This window comes from Patiria miniata, unplaced genomic scaffold (assembly GCF_015706575.1).
Source record: "Patiria miniata isolate m_02_andy unplaced genomic scaffold, ASM1570657v1 HiC_scaffold_18, whole genome shotgun sequence".
In the NCBI taxonomy this organism is placed as follows: Eukaryota; Metazoa; Echinodermata; class Asteroidea; order Valvatida; family Asterinidae; genus Patiria; species Patiria miniata.
The window spans coordinates 2,070,776-2,086,435 of record NW_024037056.1 but is presented as its reverse complement, the minus strand read 5'-3'; the positions used below and the strand labels follow the sequence as shown (position 1 = coordinate 2,086,435).

The 15,660-nt window shown below is 37.2% G+C and overlaps 1 pseudogene; it reads left to right on the top strand.

The window, feature by feature from the left end:
• Positions 1-870: 870 nt before the first annotated feature.
• Positions 871-4,862, top strand: LOC119724164 (annotated as a pseudogene).
• Positions 4,863-15,660: the final 10,798 nt, after the last annotated feature.

Below are 15,660 nucleotides of genomic sequence, written 5' to 3'. Positions count from 1 at the left end.
TACTAGGTGCCTCCTTCAAGCACGGAGGATGCTTCAACACATCCAACACAGTATCCAACTTTTGGTCCATCTCGCTCAGACGCTTCGACTGCTCCTTGTTGGAATTTTCTCATTTGACTGGATTCGAACCAGTAGTTCCCTCATCTCCGCTTTTGCCTCCCGTAGAGATGCTTCCAATATTGAAATTTATATTTCAATATTGGAAGCATCTCTACGAGAGGCAAAAGCGGACACGAGGGAACAAGCTCCATTAGCCAAGTTTTCTCGCGCTTCAACAACTGGACCTCGATTTGGGGCCTGTGCAGGTCCCCCTCAAGCTGGTTACCACTCATCATACTCATAAATATGCTTCGATGCTGGTTGAAATCTCAGAGTTTAGTTTCCACAACTTATACTAATGTATTCATACGGACCAGCACGCTCATTTGAGTCTTGAAGCTTTACAAAGATATCCCCACGTTTGATATATACACCAACTTATGATCACAACTCCACTATAAATGGGTGTAGCAAATCTAAACCAGCCTAATAATTGGGCACGCAATGTACCAGACTTCAGCCAGGGACCACAGCCTATAACAAGTCAAGTTAGCCAAACAAGAAGGCTAACGCGACTCTTGCGGCCTTTGAGTTTGAGAGGCTAGCGACAACTTGCCGACAAGTCGGCCTGTTCGTAGCTAGCTAGTTGCGCGCTGTTTATATAGCTTAATTGTGAACGCGCTACACTTCTTTCGACACGTGACCAGACAGTGACTAAACAAAGTCCAATCATATCGCACTGGGCGGAGCTTCCACGGCCATGCACGTGACTATGACCAGCAGTAACACATGTGTTTATGGGAAGTGGCTTCATTTTCGTAGACGCGCGTGTAAATGAAAGCCGTAGCCAAGTAATTTCAGATAAGTCACAATAGGGAGCCCTCTATTGACGTGGGTTTTTGCCTTGAATTCGCCGGTGTGGTAAACATACGACGAAAAATATCTGCGTTCATTTTCGTAAAAAACCTGCCACAATCATGGCGAACGGAACACTAATTTACGGTTTAGTGTTCCTATGTCTAGGTTTTCTCACGTTACGGGAATTAACGCAGACAGAGGCCACGCCAAATGAACGGCCAGCAATGAAACTTTCCCAATTTAGCGGTCCTTCTCTGAAAATTCTGTACTGGTAAGTTTACATACAATTTTCATCATGTTCATATATAACGAAAACGTTACGCTACATCGTCATGTCGTTATTCATTGTACTTTGTAGTTTCTCTGTACTATAATTGAATTGGTGAATTCCTTCTTTCCTTTCGTTTCTTTTGTTTCTGTCCCCTTTCACATAACTACTTTGCAACCCTTTTGTCATGTTTGTTTGGGAATCTTGTTGATGTTGTTTGATTGTGATTGTGTTTATTGTCTTTGATTTTTAATTTATGATCATGATGATGTGGTTTTTATTTTCAAAGAAAATTTTCTCACCTCAATTGCCATCATGATATATAATAATAAAAAGGTTGTGATTTTGTTAAGGGCCCCGTAAATAAGAGAACGACAATCCAAGTTTTAGGTTATTCGACTCGCCCAAGTAAGTTAGCGATGTTCAATTGAAACCAACACTCACAGGAGTGTCATGGATAGCATGGATAGAGGACAGGGTTTGATTTTTTGAGAAGAATTTTGGGGTAAAACAACAATGAAGACGACTCAATGCATTGAACGCAACATGCAACATATTTTGGGGTAAAACAACAATGAAGACGACACAACGCAACACGAAGATAAAAGGAAAGATTCCCATATCTGGCCGTCACGAATTTTTCTCTTCAGTGACCTATCAGGCTCAGCCATCAGAAAGTGATAATATGTCCTAAAAAGTCAAATTTAGCAGGGAAAATATTGAAGTATTTACTTAGAATTAAAACACTTAGAAGTTTTCAGACCAGTCGCATAGGGTTTGTGCAACGGGTGACAAGTGATGGCCAGATATGGGGAATCTTCCCAATTGGATTTTCTACCGAACGATAGAAAATCAATACTTTTTTTTTAAAGGGCATCAAAATTTTTAAAAAGTCTGCATATGTTGCGGCAGTCATTTGGGAATGATAATAAAGCTCCATGAGCAAAACAAAAGTGGGACCCGTAACTACGAAATCGGCAAAAAGATTTGAATCTCAAAATTTGTTTACCATAGGCCAATATTAAACTGTCAATTAATCACACTACATTTTGTTTTTTAAATTCAGTATTTTTTTTTGACAACTTTTTTAATTTCAGTAAAATTTCACAATTGTTCAAATTTCAGTATTTCCTGAGGTTACCGGCAAGTGTTCGAAGAGTACTCCCATCGGCTTCGAGCACGGTATCCGCAACTCAGTATCGAGGGAGAAAACTTTCCAGCTCACCCTGTCCGGCGTTACTTAGCCAGTGCTTTCGGTATCCTGAAGATTGGACTAATCATCCTGATCGTTAGCGGTAGCAATCCTTTCCCTGCCTTCAATTTAGAAACCCCAGGATTTTGGACTTGGGCCATCGAAAATAAAGTAAGCCTTTGGTTTTATTTTATTTATTTATTTTTTAATGAAGGTGTTATTAAATATCTTTCATATTTTATTACTAATTATAAATATATTCGGCTGTGTTCTTTTTAAGACATTTATTTTTATTCCAAATTGTTTTGTATTCTGGTTGTGACCACCCAACATGTACATTCCAACAATCAGAAAGTGAAGAAAAAAATAATTGTGTAATTTGTTTAGGATAGGCCTATCCAGGTAAGAGTGGCCATGAAAATAGTATTCTTAAAAATAATGTAACTGCACGATCCTGCGTTGTGTAGCAGATGGTGTGGGTACCATGTACCCTCATTTTTATCAGCAATTTCCGTCCATAATTATTCACAATTTAAACGAACCAATTAAAAAGGTATTAACAGTGGTGATAGTGAGAATACCATTCATGTATATTGAAAAAAATATACATGTAGGCCTACCCTCACTTTTTACAGTTTTTTAATGAATGTATCATTTTTTATATTTTTGTGTTTTTTCTTTTTAGCTTTTGATCCTATCTAACATGGACCTCCAAATATCCATTACATAGGCATTTACTCTGTCTCACACACAGTATTTTATTTCGTTTTTTGCTGTTGTATCAACGATTTAGTAAGCCTCAATAAAATCAAGTAGGCCAGGATACCAAACATGTTTTTATTTTTACTTGGCTTTTACCCTAACCCCAGGCCCGTTTTTGCTAAGAAGTTGAACCATCCTCAATCCTCCAAAAACCTCCAAAATATCGCACTGATGTTCAAATGAAGGATACCCACTGCCTCAATCCTTCAAAATCCTCCAACAGCCCTGCCTCTCAAAATGCATTCAGCCTCAATCCTCCAAAATCCTCCTCTTCTTGAAACACCATTCAGCCGCATTCCTCCAAAAATCAACCGATACTGAATGTCCACATGGCCGTCAATTCTCCACAATCCTCCAAAATTGTATGTAGCATTCAGCCTCGATTCTCCGAAATCCTCCCAAATTGCCCAGAGGACTTTGTAGGATTGAGGAAGGTTAGCACTAACTGTTGACTGAGCCAGATGCCATTTCTCTTTCAACAATGCAGTTTTCATGTATCATTGCCAGATCCTATGAGCCTAATCCACTATTGTTTGTTTGTTGGTCTCTTTGTTTATCTGTGTGTAGGTTTATTCCTGTTTGATGTTGTTCTTCATCACTAACGCCATAGAAACGCAACTTCTCTCCACGGGTGCTTTTGAAATCTCACTCAACGGTAGGTGCTTGGTTTCATTCTCTTTCTCAACTCCCAGTCCTCTCAATTTCCATCAGAGGATCTGCAAGATTTCTGAGCCGCAAGGACTTCGCTAATTTATTTTAAAGCCTCTTGGCTTTGGGCTGATGATTCCAGTAGGCTCCCACTTCCAGTTTAGGCTTAGCTTTACGAGAAAATGGGCACTGATTTCACGCTTCACCAGGAAACGGTATTAAAGGGAAAATACAACATTTGCAAACATCAAAAAATAAAACTACCAAATCATTTTGAAATACCTTGCTGGACTGTTAGTGAATGACAGTGTAAAGCATCCTGTAAAATCATGGCACCTGGTATACTGTCATTTTCAAGAAAAGTGCTATTTTTGTATCAATTTCCAACGCTGATCGGCCGATCAGCGTTGAAAAAAACTGGCTTTTTTTCAAATACTGGCCCCAATTGACCATCGCACTTGTTTGCAATCGATTACAAACCTATGAACGGATACGAGCCAGCTAGACTGGTTCCCTGACCTTACAATTCCCCAATGTATGTAAACTGCTCTGTTTCTTCTTGTATGGATTCAGGGAACCAGACTACAGGAAAATGATTGTTTTTCTTGGTTTTTATAGCATTTTCGAACCCAAAACCTCAAAAAAGTCAGTGTAACAATATTTGCTATATATTTCCAACCCCCCAATTCCATCCATTTCTGAAAATTACAGCAAAAGCAAATGATGTTTATTCCCTTTAACATAATTCCTCATTTGAAAAAGAGCCTAAAAAATGCATGCTGGCTATGGCTTCCAATTACACATGCACCAATAGAAGCCACTTCCCTACAAGCCTTAGTCATGTCATTCTGACACAGCCACAGCCACTCAATTTGACACGAGTCCCAAGGATGAGGGCAGCATTCACTCAGATCCCAGTCAAAGTCTGATCTTGATTTTTCCTTTTTGTTTTTCCTTTGGTTTATTTTTTTGGGGCTCGAATACAGACATGCCAGTCTGGTCCAAGCTGGAGTCTGGTAAAGTCCCCCGTTACCAGGAGTTGGTCAACATCCTGGAGAGCAACATGAAACTCAGCTATCAGCTCTAGCATCCACTGAAAACAACAACATCTCAATAAAAGGTAACACGAGTATTGACAGTTTGCCTTTTCACCGTAAACGGTCCTGATGGGTGGGTGGGTGGGTGGGTTGGAGGGCAGGGGGTGTGGGGGTGGGTGGGTGGTCAGGTTGTTTCTGCAGTCAAAGGGGACGTTGAACAATGGAGGACAATAGGGTCCCCAATTCCCGAAGGTCCCTAATTTGGCGATCGTGTACAAAACATATGGGAGATCTTCCTAAAAAGTTGAAGTACAAACAAAAGAGGGACAATAGGGGGTCCTCGATTGCAGGCAAATACACACTTGTGTGGGTGGGCAGGGGGGGGGGGGGGTTACAACTGTACAGCTTCCTTCCTGTACAGCTTCCTGCCTGTCAATCAAACTACGCATTGACCAATAAGATCGGCCCATTTGATCATGTGACCACAGTAGCTTGATCAATCTTCATCACAAGCACTGTGTGAAATGTACTCAAACCAAAATGTGGGCGGGGCTTATGGCCAAATATGGAGGGGTTCATTAAGGAAGGGCGTTGTGTTTTGAGGGTTTTACATGTAGAGGTTCAGGTGATAGATATTGGCCTGATGATCAGGGGTAACAATATTTGAGCATCAACATACTAAGGCCTTATTGACAATTCAGTTGTGGAGTGCTGTGGTCCAATGGTTACGTCATCTGACTCGTGCGTAACAGTGCATGGGTTGGAACCCTGTTGAGGAACATGGTGCTAGTGTTCTTGGGCAAGACACTTTACTTCAATTGCATTTTTCAACTAAGGGGTAGACCTATAAATGGGTACCTGTGAAGGTAGAGTCCAGATTGCGCTGATCTCGAGCTGCTGTAAAAACTGGTCTCATGGCCTGATGAATAGAAATAATAATTGTGAAGCGCTTTGAGACTTTTTGTATAAGCATCACATTATAATTATTATCAATCAATAATGTTCTTCTATCCGTTATTTCTTTCTAACTTTCCAGATTGAGGTTCCCGACCTGCTTCAGTTGAGCGGCGGCCATTTTCTACCCACCTCCAGCGAGCCTATGAAGGTCAGTACACAAACCAGTCACCTGCTGGACGTTCTGACCGGACGCTGAACTCCTCGTCTGGCCGTGGGAGAAACTGGACAACACGCACAACTGACGTCAGGATAACCCCAAACACCCCACCCCCCTAAACACCTCCCCCCCCCCCCCAACACACCCCTCACTTTGTAATCTTTGGAAATATTGTACATTATTTATAAGCTATGATGGTAAGATACGTATCAATTATGTTTGTATATTTTTCAATCAGGTTAAGATGACGTGAAGTTAGCATGGTCACTCCTTGAGATTATTTTCCCCCAAGTTCTGGGGATTTTTTTCCAACATCTTGGGAAAAATGGGGACCATTAGAAATGGTGCTGATATGGGACATGTATGCTGGCTCGGAGAAAAAAACGCTTTTGAAATCACTATTGTGCATGCCTATTTCATCTGGCACACTATGGGTAATCTGCATTCCACATTAAAATGTTTAGATGGGTTTTATGACATAACCACACGAAATGGTGATATAATTAGCTCGTTTTTTTTCCGAGCCGCGTACGTGTCCCGTACCCACACATTTTCTGACGGTCCCGGTTGTTAGTGAGCCCCATGTGAGTATGTAAACACCGGCAGTCGTGGACCTAGGACAAAAGGGTTAGGGCACAAACAATAGGGATCGCTCAATGACGGCCATCTCTGTAGGAGATCTGCAAATGCGCATTTACGCAATCAAGCACGCATTGCGCAGTTTTAAAAATGTTCAAAACACGCGCGCTTGTTGCTCAAAATGTGTTCGAAATACGACGCAGCCGATACGCGTTATGCAAGTTGACGCTCAAAATGCTGATGCACGTGGATGGTCTGTAGGAAATGACGTCATTTGAACGAGACTTATACGTCTACGATTTACCGAACGTCCACGAGTGAAATTCGTGTACAAAACCCAATGAGAGCTGTTGCTAAAAAGTTAAGAGTACAAACAAAGGAATGAGGATTAGGGACAATAGGGAGTCCACGATTGTCGTTGTTTACAAAGATCAGTGCGCGTGTGTGTGTGGTACATGTAATAAGAATGACAGCGGCCTGGGCGTTTGCTGCTGTTCTGGTACGTCGTCCTGAAATCTTGGGATTTTTTTAATGTGATTGCGTGAAGTGTGTACCAGTAATAGTTTAAAAATTCTGTTTGCATTTTTAAGTTTTGATTCATTAATGTGTACAGTGAACCAAAAATACAGCACTCGTTTTCGTAACAGTGGCTACATGGTGCGATCTTTATTTTGGGGAATGGTGTTTCGGTCATTTGGTGATTTTATAGGAAAAGAAATAGGACAAAAAATCTGCAAACGAGAAATAACAATTTTTTTTAAAGTATTTTTGTTGAAGCCCATACGTAGGATGCTTTAGTGCACAATGTATTCATGTTATTCACATTTAGTATAAAGATTTAATATCGGGTCTAATTCGAATCACCTTGGTATTGCAAAACATAACTTAGCCATTCGCAACTTATTGAAACAAAAGTTCAACTAAAAACTAATTAAAATTCACCATTAACGATGACAGAAAAAAAGTAGAATTCAACTGGTTTCACTTGTCTTGGTCCTGTAAATTTCCTGTCTCAGTTACATCTGACATCTATGATTTTATAATTCTGATGCACTCCTTAATGCAGTCATCTTCCAAGAGTGATTATGAATAGCAAACTACCTACCTAACAAATAACAAAAACATTTGAAGTCATTCTTAGTGATACTTGAATGGCAAAATACAGAGTACCAAGGTAACAGGGACAGGAAAAAATTTCGCACTTGGACCCTAAATTTATTGAATGACCCGTTATACATGTATACTCACCTAGTTACTGTTTAAATGAAGACATAATGTTTATGAATAAATAATTTAAGTTATTATGTCATCTTACTCATTTACGAACCAACGTCTAATCGGTTTATTTGATTGAATCATTTCTTATTAGTAAACACAATTATTTAAGAAAATTTAATCAAAGTTAAGTTCTGGATAATTTAGTACCGGTATTCCCTTATACTAAATGGGACTCTCATCATTATAATTTGCTGCAATTCAGAAAAAAAAATAAACATTTTGACTGATTTTACTCCATGTTTTTGATGCTTGTTTTCCCCTGTGGAATAGCACATCTGTCCAGAAGTCGATATGGAAAAAGTTCTAAGGCCCTTTAGGCATCTTCCCTGCAAGTTTCAAGCAATTTCATTTTCGGGCAAAATGGGGGGGGGGGGGGGGGGGGGATTTGGCAAAAACTTAACTCAGAAATTCCATTGGATGAAAAAAAGAGCATAAATTAATATTCAAAGATTAGGGCAAAATACCTCGATATGTTCAGAAAATTAACAATTTGACTGATATTATCCCCAGTTTAACACCTGTCCAGAAGTCGAGTTTGAATGTGTTCTAAGGCCCTATAAAGTATCTTCCCTGCAAGTCTCAAGCAATTTCATTTTTCGGCCAAAATTGGGAAAAGTGCAAGGGGTTAACCTTACTTTTTTGATGAAATTTGGCCAAAAATTGAATTTTCTCCAAACTCTTCAGAAATTCGTCTGGATGCAATAGGAGCCTCAATCAATATTCAAATACCCTAATTTTTGAAGATTTGGGCAAAAATCATCCATATTTGGAGAGAGAAAAAAAATTACATTTTTGACTGATTTTACCCCAAATTTTGACGCTTTTTTCCTTGGGAATAGCACATCTGCACATAATTCGAGTTGGAATGTGTTCTAAGGCCCTTTAGGCATCTTCCATGCAAGTTTCAAGCAATTTCATTATTCGGCCAAAATTGAAAAAAATGCAAGGGGTTAGCCTTACTTTTTTGACGAAATTTGGCCAAAAAATGAATTTTCTCCAAACTCTTCAGAAATTCGTCTGGATGCAATAGAATCCTCAATCAATATTCAAATACCCTAATTTTTGAAGATTTGGACAAAAATCATCCATATTTGTACACAGAAAAAAATTACATTTTTGACAGATTTACGCCAAATTTTGACGCTTTTTTCCTTGGGAATAGCACATCTGCACAGAATTCGTGTTGGAATGTGTTCTAAGGCCCTTTAGGCATCTTCCATGCAAGTTTCAAGCAATTTCATTTTTCGGCCAAAATTGAAAAAAATGCAAGGGGTTAGCCTTACTTTTTGGATGAAATTTGGCCAACAATTGACTTTTCTCAAAACTCTTCAGAAATTCGTCTGGATGAAATAGAAGCCTCAATCAATATTCAAATACCCTAATTTTTGAAGATTTGGACAAAAAGTCATCCATTTTGAAGAGAGAAAAAAACTTGGGAATAGCACATCTGCACAGAATTCGAGTTGGAATGTGTTCGAAGGCCCTCTAGGCATCTTCCATGCAAGTTTCAAGCAATTTCAGTTTTCGGCAAAAATTGAAAAAAAAAGCAAGGGGTTTAAACCCCTTTCATTTTTTTCAATTTTGGCCAACAAATGAAATTTCTTGAAACTTGCTAGGAAGATACCTCAGAGTCCCTTGAACACGCTTTAACACTGCTACATTGGACAGATAGGCCTTTAAAAAAAAAATTATAGCGTCCACAATTTGAGGTAAAATATCTCAAATATATGAATTTTTACCCAATAATGTCACAATTTTGGCCAAAATTTAGTCAATTTTGCCGGTTTGAATATTAAATCATGCTCCCAAAACATCCTTAAGCATTTCTGAGTAATTTGGAGAAAATTCATTTTTTGGCCAAAATCGAAAAAAAGTAAGGCTAACCCCTTACATTTTTTTCAATTTTGGCCAAAAAATGAAATTTCTTGAAACTTGCTAGGAAGATACCTAAGGGTCCCTAGAAGACGTTTCCACTCCTACATCGGACAGATAGGCCTTTAAAAAGGAAATATTACGTCCACAATTTGAGGTAAAATAGGTCAAATAATGTATATGAAATTTTACCCAATAATGTCACAATTTTGGCCAAAATTTAGCGAATTTTGCCGGTCTGAATATTAAATCATGCTCCCAAAGCATCCTTAAGCATTTCTGAGTAATTTGGAGAAAATTCATTTTTTGGCCAAAATCGAAAAAAAGTAAGGCTAACCCCTTACATTTTTTTCAATTTTGGCCAAAAAATGAAATTTCTTGAAACTTCCTAGGAAGATACCTCAGGGTCCCTTGAACACGTTTCCACTGCTACATTGGACAGATAGGCCTTTAAAAAGGAAATATAGCGTCCACAATTTGAGGTAAAATATCTCAAATATATGAAATTTTACCCAATAATGTCACAATTTTGGCCAAAATTTAGTCAATTTTGCCGGTTTGAATATTAAATCATGCTCCCAAAGCATCCTTAAGCATTTTTGAGTAATTTGGAGAAAATTCATTTTTTGGCCAAAATCGAAAAAAAAGTAAAGCTAACCCCTTACATTTTTTCAATTTTGGCCAAAAAATGAAATTTCTTGAAACTTGCTAGGAAGATACCTAAGGGTCCCTAGAAGGCGTTTCCACTCCTACATCGGACAGATAGGCCTTTAAAAAGGAAATATTACGTCCACAATTTGAGGTAAAATAGGTCAAATAATGTATATGAAATTTTACCCAATAATGTCACAATTTTTGCCAAAATTTAGCGAATTTTGCCGGTCTGAATATTAAATCATGCTCCCAAAGCATCCTTAAGCATTTCTGAGTAATTTGGAGACAATTCATTTTTTGGCCAAAATCGAAAAAAAAGTAAGGCTAACCCCTTACATTTTTTTCAATTTTGGCCAAAAAATGAAATTTCTTGAAACTTGCTAGGAAGATACCTCAGGGTCCCTTGAACACGTTTCCACTGCTACATTGGACAGATAGGCCTTTAAAAAGGAAATATAGCGTCCACAATTTGAGGTAAAATAGGTCAAATATATGAATTTTTACCCAATAATGTCACAATTTTAGTCAATTTTAGTCAAATTAAGTCAATTTTGCCGGTTTGAATATTAAATCATGCTCCCAAAGCATCCTTAAGCATTTCTGAGTAATTTGGAGAAAATTCATTTATTGGCCAAAATCGAAAAAAAGTAAGGCTAACCCCTTACATTTTTTTCAATTTAGGCCAAAAAATGAAATTTCTTGAAACTTGCTAGGAAGATACCTAAGGGTCCCTAGAAGACGTTTCCACTCCTACATCGGACAGATAGGCCTTAAAAAAGGAAATATTACGTCCACAATTTGAGGTAAAATAGGTCAAATAATGTATATGAAATTTTACCCAATAATGTCACAATTTTGGCCAAAATTTAGCGAATTTTGCCGGTCTGTATATTAAATCATGCTCCCAAAGCATCCTTAAGCATTTCTGAGTAATTTGGAGAAAATTCATTTTTTGGCCAAAATCGAAAAAAAAGTAAGGCTAACCCCTTACATTTTTTTCAATTTTTGCCAAAAAATGAAATTTCTTGAAACTTGCTAGGAAGATACCTCAGGTTCCCTTGAACACGTTTCCACTCCTACATTGGACAGATAGGCCTTTAAAAAGGAAATATAGCGTCCACAATTTGAGGTAAAATATCTCAAATATATGAATTTTTACCCAATAATGTCACAATTTTGGCCAAACTTTAGTCAATTTTGCCGGTTTGAATATTAAATCATGCTCCCAAAGCATCCTTAAGCATTTCTGAGTAATTTGGAGAAAATTCATTTTTTGGCCAAAATCGAAAAAAAGTAAGGCTAACCCCTTACATTTTTTTCAATTTTGGCCAAAAAATGAAATTTCTTGAAACATGCTAGGAAGATACCTAAGGGACCCTAGAAGACGTTTCCACTCCTACATCGGACAGATAGGCCTTTAAAAAGGAAATATTACGTCAACAATTTGAGGTAAAATAGGTCAAATAATGTATATGAAATTTTACCCAATAATGTCACAATTTTGGCCAAAATTTAGCGAATTTTGCCGGACTGAATATTAAATCATGCTCCCAAAGCATCCTTAAGCATTTCTGAGTAATTTGGAGAAAATTCAGTTTTTGGCCAAAATCGAAAAAAAAGTAAGGCTAACCCCTTACATTTTTTTCAATTTTGGCCAAAAAATGAAATTTCTTGAAACTTGCTAGGAAGATACCTCAAGGTCCCTTGAACACGTTTCCACTGCTACATTGGACAGATAGGCCTTTAAAAAGGAAATATAGCGTCCACAATTTGAGGTAAAATAGGTCAAATATATGAATTTTTACCCAATAATGTCACAATTTTAGTCAATTTTAGTCAAATTTAGTCAATTTTGCCAGTTTGAATATTAAATCATGCTCCCAAAGCATCCTTAAGCATTTCTGAGTAATTTGGAGAAAATTCATTTATTGGCCAAAATCGAAAAAAAGTAAGGCTAACCCCTTACATTTTTTTCAATTTAGGCCAAAAAAATGAAATTTCTTGAAACTTGCTAGGAAGATACCTAAGGGTCCCTAGAAGACGTTTCCACTCCTACATCGGACAGATAGGCCTTAAAAAAGGAAATATTACGTCAACAATTTGAGGTAAAATAGGTCAAATAATGTATATGAAATTTTACCCAATAATGTCACAATTTTGGCCAAAATTTAGCGAATTTTGCCGGTCTGAATATTAAATCATGCTCCCAAAGCATCCTTAAGCATTTCTGAGTAATTTGGAGACAATTCATTTTTTGGCCAAAATCGAAAAAAAAGTAAGGCTAACCCCTTACATTTTTTTCAATTTTTGCCAAAAAATGAAATTTCTTGAAACTTGCTAGGAAGATACCTCAGGGTCCCTTGAACACGTTTCCACTGCTACATTGGACAGATAGGCCTTTAAAAAGGAAATATAGCGTCCACAATTTGAGGTAAAATATCTCAAATATATGAATTTTTACCCAATAATGTCACAATTTTGGCCAAACTTTAGTCAATTTTGCCGGTTTGAATATTAAATCATGCTCCAAAAGCATCCTTAAGCATTTCTGAGTAATTTGGAGAAAATTCATTTTTTGGCCAAAATCGAAAAAAAAAGTAAGGCTAACCCCTTACATTTTTTTCAATTTTGGCCAAAAAATGAAATTTCTTGAAACTTGCTAGGAAGATACCTAAGGGTCCCTAGAAGACGTTTCCACTCCTACATCGGACAGATAGGCCTTTAAAAAGGAAATATTACGGCAACAATTGGAGGTAAAATAGGTCAAATAATGTATATGAAATTTTACCCAATAATGTCACAATTTTGGCCAAAATTTAGCGAATTTTGCCGGTCTGAATATTAAATCATGCTCCCAAAGCATCATTAAGCATTTCTGAGTAATTTGGAGAAAATTCATTTTTTGGCCAAAATCGAAAAAAAAGTAAGGCTAACCCCTTACATTTTTTTCAATTTTTGCCAAAAAATGAAATTTCTTGAAACTTGCTAGGAAGATACCTCAGGTTCCCTTGAACACGTTTCCACTGCTACATTGGACAGATAGGCCTTTAAAAAGGAAATATAGCGTCCACAATTTGAGGTAAAATAGGTCAAATATATGAATTTTTACCCAATAATGTCACAATTTTAGTCAAATTTAGTCAATTTTGCCGGTTTGAATATTACATCATGCTCCCAAAGCATCCTTAAGCATTTCTGAGTAATTTGGAGAAAATTCATTTATTGGCCAAAATCGTAAAAAAGTAAGGCTAACCCCTTACATTTTTTTCAATTTAGGCCAAAAAATGAAATTTCTTGAAACTTGCTAGGAAGATACCTAAGGGTCCCTAGAAGACGTTTCCACTCCTACATCGGACAGATAGGCCTTTAAAAAGGAAATATTACGTCCACAATTTGAGGTAAAATAGGTCAAATAATGTATATGAAATTTTACCCAATAATGTCACAATTTTGGCCAAAATTTAGCGAATTTTGCCGGTCTGAATATTAAATCATGCTCCCAAAGCATCCTTAAGCATTTCTGAGTAAATTGGAGAAAATTCATTTTTTGGCCAAAATCGAAAAAAAGTAAGGCTAACCCCTTACATTTTTTCAATTTTTGCCAAAAAATGAAATTTCTTGAAACTTGCTAGGAAGATACGTCACGGTCCCTTGAACACGTTTCCACTCCTACATTGGACAGATTGGCCTTTAAAAAGGAAATATAGCGTCCACAATTTGAGGTTAGGCCAAAAAAAAAAAATATTCGGTCTCTGGTCAGACCAAAGTTCCGGAATTGACGCGGCCACGCGGCTTTTTTTTTTTTTTTCTTCAGCTTGGATTGTACAGACAAGGTGGGTACTATTTTGCTTTTTTGGTGTCCTCATGTACATTGGTGGCCTCCATAATTTGCCTTGGTGCTTTCGATCATTTGCCTTGGTGCAGTTTCCCATTCCTTGGTGCTCTTTGGTAAAAAAAATTGAGGAGGGGCGGAAATAGAGGGCGCTGTTGGAGCTTCCGCGCAACATTTTGGAAAAAAAAAAAGATCGACGCGCATGCTTAAAATCGACGCGCGCGCTGACCAGAGACCGACTTATTTTTTTTTTTGGCCTAAAATATCTCAAATATATGAATTTTTACTCAATAATGTCACAATTTTGGCCAAAATTTAGCGAATTTTGCCGGTTTGAATATTAAATCATGCTCCCAAAGCATCCTTAAGCATTTCTGAGTAATTTGGAGAAAATTCATTTTTTGGCCAAAATCGAAAAAAAAGTAAGGCTAACCCCTTACATTTTTTTCAATTTTGGCCAAAAAATGAAATTTCTTGAAACTTGCTAGGAAGATACCTCAGGGTCCCTAGAAGACGTTTCCACTCCTACATCGGACAGATAGGCCTTTAAAAAGGAAATATTACGTCCACAATTTGAGGTAAAATAGGTCAAATAATGTATATGAAATTTTACCCAATAATGTCACAATTTTGGCCAAAATTTAGCGAATTTTGCCGGTCTGTATATTAAATCATGCTCCCAAAGCATCCTTAAGCATTTCTGAGTAATTTGGAGAAAATTCATTTTTGGCCAAAATCGAAAAAAAAGTAAGGCTAACCCCTTACATTTTTTTCAATTTTGGCCAAAAAATGAAATTTCTTGAAACTTGCTAGGAAGATACCTCAGGGTCCCTTGAACACGTTTCCACTCCTACATTGGACAGATAGGCCTTTAAAAAGGAAATATAGCGTCCACAATTTGAGGTAAAATATCTCAAATATATGAATTTTTACCAATAATGTCACAATTTTGGACAAAATTTAGTCAATTTTGCCGGTTTGAATATTAAATCATGCTCCCAAAGCATCCTTAAGCATTTCTGAGTAATTTGGAGAAAATTCATTTTTTGGCCAAAATCGAAAAAAAAAGTAAGGCTAACCCCTTACATTTTTTTCAATTTTGGCCAAAAAATGAAATTTCTTAAAACTTGCTAGGAAGATACCTCAGGGTCCCTTGAACACGTTTCCACTGCTACATTGGACAGATAGGCCTTTAAAAAGGAAATATAGCGTCCACAATTTGAGGTAAAATATCTCAAATATATGAATTTTTACCCAATAATGTCACAATTTTGGCCAAAATTTAGTCAATTTTAACGGTTTGAATATTAAATCATGCTCCCAAAGCATCCTTTAGCATTTCTGAGTAATTTGGAGAAAATTCATTTTTTGGCCAAAATCGAAAAAAAGTAAGGCTAACCCCTTACATTTTTTTCTATTTTGGCCAAAAAATGAAATTTCTTGAAACTTGCTAGGAAGATACCTCAGGGTCCCTTGAACACGTTTCCACTGCTACATTGGACAGATAGGTCTTTAAAAAGGAAATAT